The sequence below is a fragment of the Pyxicephalus adspersus genome, chromosome 3 (genome assembly GCF_032062135.1).
Source record: "Pyxicephalus adspersus chromosome 3, UCB_Pads_2.0, whole genome shotgun sequence".
NCBI classification, from domain to species: domain Eukaryota; kingdom Metazoa; phylum Chordata; class Amphibia; order Anura; family Pyxicephalidae; genus Pyxicephalus; species Pyxicephalus adspersus.
This window is the reverse complement of record NC_092860.1, coordinates 74,443,044-74,459,973: the sequence shown is the minus strand read 5'-3', so window position 1 is coordinate 74,459,973 and position 16,930 is coordinate 74,443,044. Positions and strand designations below refer to the sequence as shown.

Here is a 16,930-nt window from a genome sequence, read left to right as displayed (position 1 = left end):
GTTTCCGAAATGTCAGAAGTTATAATATCACAACATAGATAGAATAATAAATACCTATGTCTTTATATCTCATCCTAAACTAAGAAAAATAAGCAGCACTTAGTTACAGTATAAACCTGACATTCCTATTTCAGAATATCAGGTTTATAATGACCCATAATCCTGCTCAATGTCAACTGTGAGGAGACACTGCAGATAAACTGCATAACTTCTGTATTATCCAGGATGATGCATTTACTATAGCAGTTTAGGATATGGGAATGTAACATATTCCATTTTAAAAGCCATCAACTTGAGGTCTTTTTATCTAGCTTTCTCATCACCTGATATCCCTAAAGACCACTGTAGAGGTTCTCTATGTTATACTGTATGTAGCAGTTGTCTTGTAAAACACTTACAAATTTATGACATAAATTTCTATTTACTTAGAAAATATATTTAAATAAAAGCATTTCAATTACTGGATAAAATTATACTTTTCAAGATGTTTCAAAGGGTATACCAAATTTGGGAAAAAAACTTTGGTAATTATACAAGTGAGAGATTTGTTTTAAAACCAAGCTAATCTGCATAGTTAGTGTTTTAGATTTACATGTAGAACTATTGGGGTCCATTCTGCATTCTGAGATATGTTAGTGAGCACCTTAACCTGAGTGGTGTAATAACATTCATTCATTCATTCATTCGAATAGGCTGTCAAAAGCTTTAGAAAAGGTGAATTTGCCATTTCTGGCAGTGCACTGCACCTTGGTAAATGTATTTATTTATTTATGTACTAATGTAACTCTGACATCTCTACAGCACTTTACACAGCCAATGGTCATGTCTCAGAGGTGCTCATAATCTAATGTCCCTAACTTAGCCTAAAGCAAATCTAAGAGAAAGCAAATTAACCTACGATTAGGTTTTTGGAATATAGGAAATATAGGAAACTGCATTGGCAAAAGCAAACTCATATAAACATGAGAATAACATAATACACCTCATACATATGGTATCCTTAACCAGGGACCCTGATGCTTCAGAGTAATAGTCAGAGTCAGAATAATAGTCATTGAGCCACCATGCCATCATTCCTGCACTGAAACATTCATCCTGTGGCAGGGGGAAATGAAAATGTAGTGTAGCGATTTTCTCATTTCAATTATCTGTTGATACATTATGTGTTTATTTTAAACAGAATGACTTTTGAAAAACACATTACTAGTTCTAAGTCAATGAATCTGAAATTTTGCTGATTTTCTCCATCTCCTAATGCACATCTATTAAGACATATTGTACACTGGAAAAGATGCACAGCTTCCTGTTTGCTAAGATACTTATCAAGGGCTCTTACGGTAGATCTTTAATTACTGAAACAAGCTAAACACTGGACATATTTCAAGCAGCCATAAAGGTCTCACTAACTGCTTGAGTAAGACACATTAGGTTTTAGTGCCTCTGACGTTAACTCCTGACTGTTGGAAGTAAAATTCTAGAATCCAACTCGAATGCTTCCTAACATCTAAGGAGACATATATTTGTACATTTGTATTTGTAAAATTTGTATTATACTTTTTATTTTTTTATAATTCAGGGCACTATATTAATACGTGCAAATTTCAAGGAAGCAATGTTGCAATATCAGACAAACATTACTGTAAAGGGAGTTTATATGTTAAATTAGGCAAGCAGACATCAAGCAACATCATGACAGTTAAAATATTCTCATCTGCATTTAAATACTTTTTTGGCAATGGTGATCATACTGAGAGTGAGGCATCAACAATATGCAGCCATGTGTAATGGCAATTTTAATAGCTCATTCCAAGAGAAATGTAAATTCATAGGCATAGTTTCATACTTCTATATCATGTTTGGTTTGGGAACCAAAAATGTTCTTTAAACTAAAAATATAAGGGTTTAAATCTAACAATCTAGCAATCCTAAAACTAAAATTTCAAGGGTTCCCCTATGTTAATATGTTAGGAAAGACTAGTCTATATTGTATCAGAACAACATATACAAGACAGAATTTCTAGATTCTCACCATTTACTGTAGTCCAGTGAAGCATAGACAAGGCCAACAGGTATTGCTTTACACTTCGTAACACTCTCTACTCCTTACCCTCCCCAAATCCTCTACTTTTAAAAATCTAAAACAGAATTCTACTTCCCTTATCACCATCGTACACAATATTTAACCTGACATTATTTCCTATAATTTCCAGAGCAGACAAAACCTCAAAAAAGAGAATCCAATCTATTGCAAGAGTATCTTCTAAGAATTTGGTTGCTCTGTGTTCCACAATAATTTTCTCAGAGGAACAGGAATGTCACTCTCAGCTTGGTGCTGCAGGAGGAAGAAAATTATAATTATTTTACTTAGTATTGATAGATGAATGAGTGGGAAAGTTTATTGATTAGGAATAAAAAAAAGGGTTATTAGAGGGGTTAAAAAGGAATACATTTTATTACTCGCAATATTCAATTAATTAATGTCACCTGTTACACGTTTGTGAATAGTAAATATATAGTACAATTAAACAATGTATTGGACTTGATGTACTAAAGGAATGTAGGCTGTTCACTTTGCAAGCAATATTTAACTTAGTGAATGAGGTGATACTTTGCTGATTTCAACAGTTCAATCATGTGCAAACAAAAATTTTGTTTAATACTACGTATATGTAAAAAGGGGGTTGCAGCATGGAGCACATCACTTTTTTGTTCATTATTGAATAAAAGAAAGTAGATTGTGAATGAGCAATAAATCTAAGCTCTTCTTGCTGCAACCCCCTTTTTTGTATATATGGTTTCATGTACTTATGTAACCATAAATCCTTTGCCCTTGGTGGTGACCTAGTAGTCTAGGTGAGGTTCTCAATACTTTCTATGTATGAGGGGAAATGCTCATGTCACTTCATTGCATTACAAAAATTAAATACACTTCTTGACAACTTATGGGTAGTCATCCCTCTAACTTCAAACATTTTGCTACTGGATTCAGAACTTTTAAGTAAACCAAAATCAGGTTTCCAGGGCAAAGCTATAACAATATGATGTAGTTTAGGCTTGTAAATTAGGTTTCGGAAGAGCCCAGCATTTTCTTGACATATAACCTTTTTTTTGTTATTACCTGACCCTAATTCTTAACCCCTGAAACCTAAAACTGAGATCAAGCTGACAATAAAAGGACTGCTTGATAATGAGTCAAAGTACATGGCTACATCTACTGGCCATACATTGCTACATCCAAAAAAAAACAGTTCTATATAAATGCCAATACTCCTAAACCCCTCTATGCCTGAAGGCACAGTGGATTTTCTGTATACATTTTTGGTGTATTCATCTAAATGGTTAAAATAGTTGAACTTGTTTGTTTTGGTTGAATTGCATAAAAGACCCTACATGGCTGCCACCTTCCCTTTAGATACTGTGCCTAATCTCTGAGGGGATTACACAATCATGGAACTGACCATTCTACCATAAAATTCTCTCTTATCTTCTTCTCCTCCTGATGAAGTGGACCGTTTCCACGAAATGGGTCGAGGACTGAATAAAGATCAATTAAGAATATAAGGAGATTTATGTATATGATTTTAAATAATTTTAATATGTATGTATAATTGATGTGGTATGTCAATTGAAAAAAATTTTACCTAATAGGAAAACATTTTTTTAGCCTCTTAAAGTCCCCATTTTTTTGATTAATAAAATATATGTATACCAGTGGAAGCTGGTGCAGAATCAATCACAAAAAGTGGAATTCAATGAGACCCAGGAAATGCACTAAAGAAAGCCCACTGAGAAATACCAGCAAGATGTACCACTACTCTGTAGCCAAAATATAATGCCACCACAATGCAGACAACCAAGACATTGGCAACCACCCATCAGAATTAGAACTTTTTATGCAAGTCTTTGATAACTACATTAGTATTCATGTTTTTTTTTCTTTTAGTGCTATGAATATATATTTTATTGTATAGATTTTTTTTTCCGACAAAGAACAATGCTGCAATGCAAACATAAAAAGCAACCATTATGAAATCTCTAATAAAGGTAATTGAAACGGACACACATAAAGACCTTACATAAACATTAAATATGTGTTTTTTTCTGTACATTTTGCTTTGCTGCTTCTCTGCAAAGAAATACAGAAAGCCAGGAATCACAGATTGCTGCAATCATTCAGTGCACAGTGCTGCAGCAGGTCCTTGCTGTCAAACATGCATAATTTATTGTTTGGCACACTCCCTATATGTTTTAGCCTCATGTATATTATCACTGCGGTTTGTCTCCAGACACCGCACATGCAACAGTAATCATATTTTCTGTAGTATACCGATACAGCTAGAAATGAATATTTATTGGCCTTTTGGGAAATGGTGAAAACGCATCTTAATACAGCACTGCAGCATGATAGCATATGTAATGGAAAAATAGTTCACTTTCCCCCAAGCAAAATTGATTAGATATTGATAAATGCAAAGTATTGATTTTGTGCTACAAATAACTTTGGCCACAAGTAAAAGTACTAGTTTTTCTCCAGCTTGCCTAGATCTAAAGATCAACTTTAATTTAATTTTAAATTCAAATAACAACTAAGAAAAAAAAAAGACTGAGCCACCAGACCTTAAATGAATGCATTGCTAGCATTATATTCCAATGTTTGACTGTTGAATATATTTTTAACTTCATGATTTATGGATTTCACTTTTTGCTGCAAGTGGATCCACTACCTTTAGTAGCAGAATTATAATGATTGCCATACAGGAATTAACCTGCTTCGGAGCAGGAAATGGTTTCTTTGAAATGTATCCAAAAATATATATATGCCATTTAAAAAAGGGTCACTTTTTGTGAATCCTTTTCTGGAAAACAATACTAATGTTCAATTTGTAATTAAAACTTTAAAGCGTATTTAAACCCAAAAACAAAAACCTAATATACTGCATATATCATTTTCCTTTATTTTCAGCTGCTTATCCTACAAATAAAACTATGCTCACTGTATATATGGACGGAGCAATGGCTGCCATCCAAACTGGACTACAAAAAAGTTAAAGGAAAGTACAAAAGAAAGATAAGATTATTTTTTTATTCCAGTAAAGAAGCAAACCCAAAGAATGCAGAGCAAAGTTATAACTCCTGATTTGCATACTTTTTATGAGCCAGTAAATCAAAAAACTTAAGTCACTTGATCACTAAAGAATGCAAGTGTAAATGGGCAAAATGCAGATGTAGACTGTAGCAGGCATTCACACTGATTCATTAGGCTACAACAACATTGAGGGTAAGTGAAAACGTACGTACAGTACATACGTAAGTTCTCTCTAGTTAATATTACTGTATTTCATTTTACCATACCTTAATTACTTTCCTTAAAATGCCTTCAAGATTAACTGTTCCTTTTTTCTTTTCTTTATATTATTATTTATATTATATATAGTGGATATTTTTGTGCATGTCTGAGACTGAGGAGTATTACCGTTAGCATTTTCAAATATTTGTAATATTTATGTCAATATATTTTTGCACCTTGCTACTTCTTTAATGAGCAAATGGTTTCGTATATCGTACATCATACTTCGATCATTCAATTTGCATGTCAGAGCAAAACTGAGATCTAACTATGGTTAAATCATATGCTCATTTCTAGTCTTATTATTTGATTATATAAAACTCCATTTAGGTGTGAGAGAAATGGAAAAAAAAATGTTTTCCACCAAATGTTGCAGCTACTGTGAAATGGGCATGAACCTGTATCTTCAAGATAGCTGTCTCCTTCTTTATGACAGGTTTGCCAGATTCAGATGATAAACCTTTATTCCTTTACTCATCTGTAAAGACCCATCTATTCTCATCATGACAAACGTGTGACATTCCTTTCTTTTGGGGTCATTCAGCTTCCTTAGAAACCATAACAAATACATTTTGCACTAGACAGCACATTCTATAGCTGAATTATCTCATTTCATCCTTTTCTCTTAAATTCTAAAAATAGATAAAACAGCTAAAAGGAACATTAACAGTGTTTACCAAAAAAGATTAAACCTTTCTAAAATGTATATAATGTTAATGCTACTTCCAAACCTCTTTTTATTGGTCCATACAGGGGCTAAGCGATCTACTCTACATTTAATGCCGCACACCCTACTTTGCATATATATGTAAAACAAGCAAAAACAGAATCTGCATACTTTCTTTAGAGGGCCAGCCTGAAAGTGAATCTGTGCCTTTGTCTATGCAGGACAAAGTAAGAGGTCTATTTTAATGAAGACTCCCATCAATCACCTATAATTTTTCTTCACTCCTTTTACCCAACAGAAGTTAAAATAAATACTTGGCACATGTATCAGAATTACATTATCCTATCTCCATTTTCACATGTGACTGCACAGCACTTGGTAATTGGCCACTTACACACTCTTTCCCTGCCCCCATGATATAGCTCTAGGTTTCTTAGCTTAGGACTCATAATTGAAAGAAGGGAGCAAGTAAACGTTGTGTAAATAGAGGGCATTTAACCAAGGTGAACTTGTTGCTTTACCATGCATTGTGGAGCACAACTTTACTTGGTACCAGACAATATGGCCCTGCTGACTCCAGGACACGTCTCCAATAATAAGAACTTCTCTAAAACCTAAAATTCCCTAAGTCCTAATAACACCTTTTGCAGGTTTTATGGGAATGTAGTCAAACTGCAATATTGTAATAAATATGCATGTGGTTTGGGAATTGTTTTTGTATTTTGTGCTACATCAAAACAATATGTGCAGCAGCACAACTAAGGCTACGTACACACATCAGATGATTCTTGCCAATTATCGCTTCTGGGGTTGTATCGGATGAGAATCTGTCCGTCGTCCTGGAACATATGTACAGCACTCATTCATGCACCTGTCATTGGAAAGGACCAAGAGATATCCTTTCCAACGACAAAGAGCTAACGTGTGCCTTTACCCTAAGAGTATGACCACAGCCCTAAGACAAAGAATAGCAGCCTGGGTCCCCAGCAGTCCAACATGCCACACTGCACACTGCTTCAAAGCATTTTTTATTTAAGCAGTGGGGGTAATTATCAGTATCAGGCAAGCTTGCCAAACTGCAATACTATATTTTACTTTATTAGAATGAAATATTTTTGTGGGAATTAAAACATTACAGAATATATACACAATAAAAGGCCATTTTAGGAGACAATACCATAAAAAATGTTTCTGAAAAATTGTAAGAAAAACTACTTTCCTAATATAGACTGGCTGTTGTAAAACTGCCATTTTTCTGGAAATCAAAAAAAAGTAAACTTTTAGGGGAAATGCAAAACGGATATATCTTCTGTCAATGGTTTATATAATTAATGAATAGTCAATAGAGCAGATAGAAATGAGAATCCTTAAAATGAAAATATTGCTTGCTTACAGTGCAAGATGTCAGAAAGGACCTTCATGCTTCATGATCACCAGTACACTCTGGCATGCTACTCCACAGCTAAAAGTTTACAGAAAGAAAGGTAGACTTATCAAGGTTTTACATTTTAAAGCTGCAACATTGCTCTAAAATACACCATTTCATTTCCTACATTAAATTGGTGTCAAACTGTTAATATAAAAATATATGGGGTGTGAATATTTAGTTTTTTCCAAAACTTTTTTTTCCTTTTCCATTGATCTGGGTGTCTACAATAGATTCTGGTTTGCAAGCACAGTAAAGGCATTTTCAGATTGGCTCAAGCATGCTCTCAACCACTCCCATTTAGCCAAGTAGGAGTGGTTGGGAACCATTTTGTGCATATGTGTGCTGACAATTACGGTGGGGTTGTGATGTGGTTCTGAGAGTGACATATTTCTTCTGGATGTGCAGCTGCACCTTCTCTGGAGAAGCCAGTCCTGGTTGTATAGCAGCACTTTGCTTTGTGCCTGGGAACAGTTAACTTTGTTGGTGCCCCTCACGTATGTGAAAGGTGCCATAATTCTCTGTAATATAGAACTGGGGTCAAGCTATGATCATGTAATATTCTTAACAAACAGTAAGGCTGTCTAGCTGCAGGCATTGTAGATATTTTCAACATTAACAGCAGAAGCACTAAATTCCCTAAAAGAGTATGCCCAACCAAACTATTTCTTTGTTCTTGTTTTCTTTTTTTCCATCTGCTGAAACTATAAACATCATGAGAGAAAGGGAGGGTAAACCCCAGATAGCATTAGAACCAAATCCTTTCACACCACATATACACACATGAAAAAGTTATTGTTTTAATCAAAGGCTATTTTCATGGGCAGTAGACAGGTTTGTGTCAAATGCCCCCAACCACTCTGTTAAATCATAGATAGGCAAGGCATTGTTTAAAGGTTCCCCCAACTATATTCTGTTGTGAAGCAGTGACAACACTGCTTCATAACTGTCTGTGTGCACAAGCCCAATGTTGGGTCTCGGCACTCTCTCTCTTCATCTGTTCTATGTGTATTAAGGCTGGGTCTACATGAACAATTTTAAAAACGCATATAAACGTTCCTACCACGTTTATATGCATTTTTATGCACTTTTACAAGCGTTTTAAAGTTTAACTTTAAAATGCTAAAAAAAACTTTTATAAACGCCTATGACGCGTTTTACCACGAATTGCCGCAATTTTACATAAGCGTTTATAAAAGTTTTACTTTTAACCCTTTCAGGGAATGAGTACAGGGATACATAAACCCCTTACTCATTCCCTGAAAGGCTTAAAATGTGTAAAGAAATTGGACAAGGCTTTAATATTAAATTGTTTTATTAAATGTGTGTGTTTGTGTAATTAAACTTTTTTTTTTACAGGTTGTCTCAATGACAGGATGATTTCCAGGGCTGCAATGAGCACAGCCCTGGAAATCATCCTGACAGTGAGGGATCGCAGGGCACTAGGGGTTAAATGGGGACAAGCCTCTCCATTCACCCCTAGTGCTCTGTGATTGGCTGAGGTTTTACGTTTCTCAGCTATTAAGCACTAGACATGAATGGGGAGACATGTGCCCATTCATCTCTAGTGCTCTGTGATTGGCTGAGAAATAGGAAACCCTGATGACAGCTCAAGCAACATCAGGATTTCCCTATCCTTAGCCAATCAGGGAGCAGAGCAGTCAGCGGAGTTCTGCTATGCTGACAGCTCCGCTCCCCTGATCACTCCCACAGCCCTAGAGGAGCTGTGACATGTATTAAAGATACAGAACACGTCACAACTCCTCTAGGGCTCCTCTATAATTTAACTTTAATGCCTTGTCCAATTTTTTTTACACATTTTTTAACCCTTTCAGGGAATGAGTAAGGGGTTTTATGTACCCCTGTACTCATTTCCCAGGGTGGGGTGGTGGAGATCTGGGAGTCTCCTTATTAAAGGGGGCTTCCGGATTCCAAAGTCCTGTTAAAAACGTTTATAAAAGCCCCCATTGTTTTCAATGGAAGCTTTCATAAAAGCTTAAAAACACTTGAAAAAGCCTCCATTGAGTTCAATGGAAGCGTTTTCAAGCATTTTCATGCGTTTCCCACGGTTTCTTGCGTTTGTCCAGCGTTTTATTTTTTGAACGTTGCAAGCAACGTTTAAGATAACGCTCAAGAACGTGCCTGAAGGAAACATCCTGGTGTAGGTTATCCCATTGGAATGCATGGGGACTTCAAACATGGACTTTAATAATGTACAGCGCTGCGTAAAATGTTGGCGCTATATAAATCCTGTTTATTAATAATAATAACAAATAATAATAATAAAAGCCTCAGGTTAAAGCTGAGGAAACAGTCCGTGTAGACTAAGCCTTAGAGATTAAAAGGCTGGAAGGCTGCCAAGTTACTGCTGGAGAGGGGTCCAAGGATAAGCTGCTGTAATAAAATTAAATTACTTTCTACTGTAAAATCAGAGGATTAATTACTCAACAGTGCTTGCAGCTACAATGGTCAGAGAGGAACTGTTTTAAACGTTATATACTGCTTCTTTAAATTTGTAAAACTTTCAATGTCCATACCTGATCACAATTCTACATTAAAGTGAAGAGCAGGGAAAATGGTATATGGTTAAAAGTGACACAGGCTCTAATGCCTATAAAAGAATATAAAACATTTTGGCTGCAGCTTAGTATATTTTTCTGTAAAATATGTCATAAGCCAAAATGCCCCTTATGTAAGCATGATAACCTTTTTTTTGTAAAACACATGCCATATACACTTGCTGACAAACAGTATCCAATAATATCGTCACACTTTTTATTAAAATACTCTAAACTATTTTAATTATTCAAAAAAAAAAACAAAGCAATTTCAAAGCAGGATTATAAAAACATAACAATCCACAATTCTTGTAATTGTCAGACTGAGAAACCACCATGCTCATTTTCTGTCCCAGTTGTGCTATTAAGGAATGAAAGGCTATGGAACTTAGCCGAATACATTTTACTGGCTTTAAAATCTAAACATAATAAGACATTCAGGCAACAGCATGCAACAGCACATACTTCACACTGCATCAATTCAATCCTGTGTTTAGTCCCGTTAACAAAGGTGATATTACTGGTAAATAAGCTAGGTAGGTAAATTGGGATATACTGTATACTCATTATAGTAAATTCAGTTGAAAAGGACTGTGAGGCCTATTTATATAGAGTGGTGATCTGAGATCACCTCTTGTGTTCTCCGCGTTTGAAATCCTGGTTACAACTTTTATAATGGCAGATTTATAAAACCAGGAACAGATTTTGTATCTTGGCAAACAGGATTTCAAAAGTAGCGGATGTTTGTAATATGGTCCACACAGAAAAAGTGGACATCACAGTGTTTGAACGGAACACCACTGAAAGTCACCATTTCCAAAGAGGAAAAAATGGCATATAAAGTGCCACTACATCACTACATTATGAATGTGGTAAACTGCAGTAGACTGCTGGTAAATAATATAAACTAGCAGTCACTAAGAAACTAGTTTCTGAAAGCAATTTTCTGTGAATCGGGCAGATTGACATCCAGTATACTTTTATAAGTATACCCTTCAAGAAGATTAAAAGACTAATAAAGCATATACCTTTGACTGTAACCATTTTTACTGATTCCACTATGTAATTATCTATACACATGAATAACAACAGTATTGGTCTGAACTTATATAAAATATGCCTATTTTATTCTCAGTCTGTTCTTTTTTAGAAATGTCTTTGTACCACCTGATCAAAGTAAAAAAAAATCTATCATCTGGTGAATTATACTACATGACCTAGTGTATACATTTGGGCTTTATTTAGTATTCATTAGAAAAGGCAGTGTAACCCATGCAGGAGATGAATACCATATGATCAAGCAATACAGAAAGATGTGAATCCAACATTACTGAGCCTTCTAGCGTCTAGTTAAGTTCTGTGGGTATATGTCGGGAATGATAAAAAACATTAAATGCTGCAACTATTGGTGATCGAAGTGAGCAGTAACTATGAAAAAGATAATAAAATCTCACCCTGGCTATTTCAGAAGGAACAGACACCAAGATATATGACCTCAAGTGACCTCTGTGTAACAGCAAAACTGCTTGCACAGTATGGTGACCACTTCACTCCAAGTGGGTCAACTTGCTTTTCTGGCTTTTTATAAAGTAATAGAGAGCTCATAATGTGATTATATGCAAAATGTTTGATAGAAGGATTCTCAGAAACCATTCTGTACCCAAATAGTTCTATTTAAAATAACCTTTAGTTTATTTTCAGCTTTACTGGAAAATAGTACAGATAGAGTAAAGAGAAGCATCATGTGACAAAACTTTAGGTAATTTAAAAAAAAATATTAGTATTAACTAAAAATTGTAGAATTTTAACTAGTTAAAAAATGTGGTTAAAGCTGAAGTTTTTATGAGTCTGATATGCTAAAAAAAAACTTTGAAGACATCCTATTATTACCAGTAATGTAACATATTACATTGGATACACTATATGTATACAGAAAATCTTAGCAGAAAGCGTACCTAAACTCTGAATTTTCACTTTACATAAAAGGTTAGACAACCCTTTTATTTAAAGTAAAAAATTAGTTTGTGTTTTTGTGCAATACCATTAAAAAAAAAGTGAGCAGCATTGCCCCCTTAATTCTCAATTGCTTAGGCGATCAAGAATGAATGGGAGCACAGAGTCTCCCAGGATACCTACATTACACATCCCAGGAGGCTCTTGGCTGCTCCTTCTGCATCTCGGACATATCGGATCAATAGGTAAAAAAAAATTTTTTCCCCAATCTACCGAGATCGGGTGAAATAGGAAGAAGAACGCAAAAGAAGAGAGGAGAAAATGGCGGCACCTGCAGCTCCCTCTGTGCCAGACCAAAGATGGATACCGGTACGACGCAGGACCCGATGGAAGAAATCTCTTGACGGACAGACTGATCTGTGGGATTGAAGATAAGTGTGATTTTATTGTTTTGGGTTTACTTCTGCTTTATTCTGTAACAAGAATCTGCCAGTGTGCAATGTCAACCACCCCACTCTATTTGTGGAACCCAATATCTGCCCTGTATAACCAATTACCATGCTCAAACACAGTCATATAGGAGGAGGGAAAAGTTGATTATTTTGTGTATCTTGAAGCAACACAAAGATTGGACTCAGTAATCCTTTGGGCTAAAGGAGAGGAAGAAGTGCAGAGAAAATGTTAAATGTCAATTGGTGGGCGGCACTTTAAATTGTTGAATTGTAAAGGTAAAATTCTAGAATTCCTTTAGTGATATACATAGCCAAACACACATTGAAAAGAAGTCTAAATGGCACAAGCCCGAAAATTGTCGGCAGGGCCTAAAGCTCTTTTTAGGATAGTTATTAAATCATATTTCTGGAAATGCAAATGTTTATTCTTACACATACAATTCCACTGATCTTTACACATTCTACATTTTAAACCACACTAGACTAAGCACAGTAATATTCAGTCTTTTGCTCTTCAAGTCGTTTTGTGCATAAAAGAGGACATTTTTTTGGAAGGTAAAGGGACTGGAGAGTTAAATCATATGTATAGTAAAGCTGCAACTCTTGGGAGCAGATGTGAACCAGCTGAAAACATATTATCAGTGAGAAGAATCATTACATTTACTGAAAAAATGGGTGGTATGTGGAGTAGACAACAAAGCAACAAATAAATAAAATTAAATGAAAGTCAATAAAATATCCATGAACAGCAGGCCATAATTTCTAGTATTGGAATAGGCAGTCTTTGATTGCAGTAATGAACAACAAATGAATATGTGCCTAACAAAGTAACCTCCACATTAAGGGTTTTTCTTCATTTTCAGAATGCAGAAATCAGCACTGATGAAAGTGACCATTTTTTGCCAATGCAATTCAAAAGTAAAGGGTTACTGAACTTTCTAATCTTCTTTATAAGCAAATACCCACTTTTCCGTGCACATGTGCTGCTCTGTTCAATCACTGTTCAATATCCACAGTTTCAGAGTGAGTATGTAACTTGACCACAATGTTGGTGCTTTTTGATTTCCACTGCACTTCACTTTGTGTGAAGCAGTCAAAAGGCTGGAAAGACATGTGTGGGAGCAAAAAAAGATAAGTATGTACGGTTGGACAAATGGCACTGACAATAATTCTCCATTTTGTATTCTTTTATGTTATGCATATCAGCTCAGTAAGTTCTAGTACAATTCAGAAATGTGTAGACTAATGTTGGCAAATTCCCACAGTACTAATTTCTGATTATGTAATATATTTTTCTTTCAAAATAGGTAAGGATTACTTAAATTGGCAACCTCTGCCCCCCCCCCCCCCTTCCCTAGGTTTCACACCTACATCTAGTCTTGGGTTTCCAGGACTGTTGTGAAGAAAACAACGGTGTTTGTTTGCTCAAATCTTAATAAGTTCTGGGTCCTGGAACCTAAAGGCTTTGTAGAGCTTTAAGATAAATTAAAACTTCAATTCTAAGTCCATTTTTTAAGTGTTGGTAAAACCTCCTTTCAGCCATGTATAGGTCTTTTTTAGTTGGGAGCTGACTGAAGCACAAACTTTAAAGATGATCTGTTAGACAATCTTTCCGCCATAAAGATTACACACTTTATGTTCTAGGATAGTGGCCTAACACTAAGGTTTAAGGTATAAGAAACAATACTCTACAGTGTATATTAATACCACATCACAGCACAATTAAAAATGCATACCCAAGCATATGGTTACTGAACATGCCTGCACATGCAATGTGAATAGGTCCTCCAATGGACACTAGGTCATTTTCTGTAATGTAATCATTAGACTAAACTAATTGTATTATTAAAATGTATAATTAGGAAAGAAAAAACAAGCTTTAATCCATGTAGCTCATGCAGTATGTCAAAGTTTTACCTAACCTTCCAAACGGACCAAATATAGATAACAAGATCATAGTAGCACTGTCCAATTCTTCTGTCAAGAAATATAAATATATTTCCTCCCCCTGCCCAATCAATAGTGAACACTATTAACTCAACAACTCTTTGCAACTTTCTGTACTTAAGCAATTGTAATTCTACCAGTCATTTAGAATGTGTTTGAAGCAGAAATACCGTATGAAGTTATGAAAGATTCAGAGCTCTTAAAGGTAAGACATAAACGGCATATATAATTTACCACTAGCTTCATGATTTTCTAATGTTTAGATACAAATCAGGGAATACTGAATGTTCACTTTGTGTTTTGTGTCATTCTGCCAACATGCAATGTTGGTTACCAAGTGGGGCAGTTGCCAGGTTAGGAAACAGCTGAAACAGGTGTTATATATTATTTCAAGAATGCCTACCTCCCTCTAGGCTAAAAGGTTTTCTCAACATGTTATCCAGCTAAGTATCTGGGTGGCAGCAATGATCACATAGTTATTGCCCATCCAAATGCAAAGCATGCTAATATGATTGTTCTGCTAAGTGTAGACCACCATGATTTTGTAAACAGCAATGTTATGGAAGTAAAGAAGCAAATGAATAAACTATTTTAGAACACATGTTCCCATCAGTGGCTGCTGCTCGATTCTGATGATTTACAGTAAATAAAGCAACTTGCATAATTAGTATTATTTACAATATATAGATGATTACAACCAGTAACATATCATCATATAGTCTCCATTTTGTCACATCCTCTATAGAAACTGCACCTATAAATTATCTACTTCAAAAAAAATTACAAATATTTTAAAAGCAATAAAAGTAAATTAACAACAAAAATTATAATTATTATGAAAACTATAAAAAAATTGATGGCAATAAATTAAGGAAAAAACATTCATACTACACAACTGAAACAGGTTATCTACCTAAAAATAAAAAAGTGTACTGAACCAGTGCAATACAAATTTCAGTTGGTAAGGGGACAAAATTATTTGGCGGAAATAAATGTACTTGTGCCATCACACTGGGGCATACAGGGTATACTGCGGGGTTAGGTGTTTCCTGCTGAGCGCTGAGAACTCCTTGAGTGGCATCTCTGTAGCAGAGTCATATTAATGCAATGTATTTGTTATATCGCTGCACTATAAAAATTTGGGAGCATTGGTTTTAGATGGTTTACAAATTCTTGCCAACTGGGGTTTAATTTGTTCAACAACTACAAGGTGCAGCAGAATTGTTCACACTTTCCCATCTGTTTACATATGCAGGCAGATTTATATGATGGGAATTTTAACAGTTTTTCTTTATCATTAAATCTCTGACTGACTGTGCTGAAAAAGGTTTCAATTGAAGATGAAGGAAAAATGCCTTTTTGTCAGCTCCAGTTATTTGTTCTGAGACCAAGTAGTGGAAAAAAATGTTAATAGGGTCAATTCATCAAGATTATTTTTTTTGTTTGTTTTTAATCTATGCATTTATAAGGAAAAACTAAATTAACTGTACCAAGCAAATATTCTCCTGTTTTTAAATTAATCAACCATTTTAAAAATACTTTGCCCCTGATTCATCAAGCAGAATCGGATTATCGCTCGCGCATACCCAAACTGGCATTACAGACCAGGCACAAAAACATTGCAGCAACAGATGAAACTGACAATAATGAGGATTACAAAGTCACATCAATGCATAACACTCGAGTCCGGACCGCGGTAAACCCCGATCGCTGGCCGCGCGTACTTTCGCGCTTCCAGCGAGCGCGGATTTTATTGATGAATCAGGGGCTTTGTCTCTTTGTACTGCTATTCATGAAACTCACAAAAAGGTGCATATAACCTTATGGGGTTCACACGCCAAAAAAATTGCTGTTGATCTTGCCCATGCACTCTTGCATGTAACTTCCTTAGTTTTTAATTAATTTTTTTGAAGAGTTTAACACTTTTACAGAAAAATCAGAAAGGGTGAACAAAAAACAAAATGAACAGAAACAGCAAATCTAAGCAGATATATAAAAAACAACTTTTAGGCAGATATGCATTCCTTCCATAGAAATGAAATAATTTTTCAGTTCAGCTAATAAAACTGTTTTTGTGCTGTCACCATATTTTATCTATGATTACTATGGAAGATCAAATGTACCGGCCATCACCACTTACTCTCACAGTAACATACAAATCAGCCTAAAGTTCCTATTTATCTTTGACAGAATGTGCCCCCTTCTCCTGGCAAAAAACCTTCTTTTCAAAATTTAAAACAATTTGAATATGCGTTACTGTAAATAACTGTGGAAGATCGAATCACTGCTCACTAGTTCTGCAATGGCAACAGATTGTACCAAGCCAGTCAAATGATTTTAATTTAACCACTATACTTATTATATGAAAAAACCATATATTTTTCTGACAGCTTAAAACCCTTGTTACAATATTTCATCTACAGCTCTTCATTAAAAATAACATGCTCGTTGAATAAGTGAAATGCCCTTTATAACCATTAAGAAATTATTGCAACTGTAAATCTGTGCTTTGATAACTGCTAACACATATTTCTGAAAACTCAAAAAGTTATTATACAGCTTGTTATTTCCATCTGTTGT

General features: G+C 35.1%; 1 protein-coding gene across 7 annotated transcripts in view; it reads right to left on the bottom strand.

The window, feature by feature from the left end:
- NRG1 (neuregulin 1) overlaps positions 1–16,930 on the bottom strand; it is a 441,354-nt gene that overhangs the window by 331,523 nt on the left and 92,901 nt on the right. The window lies entirely within an intron of this gene.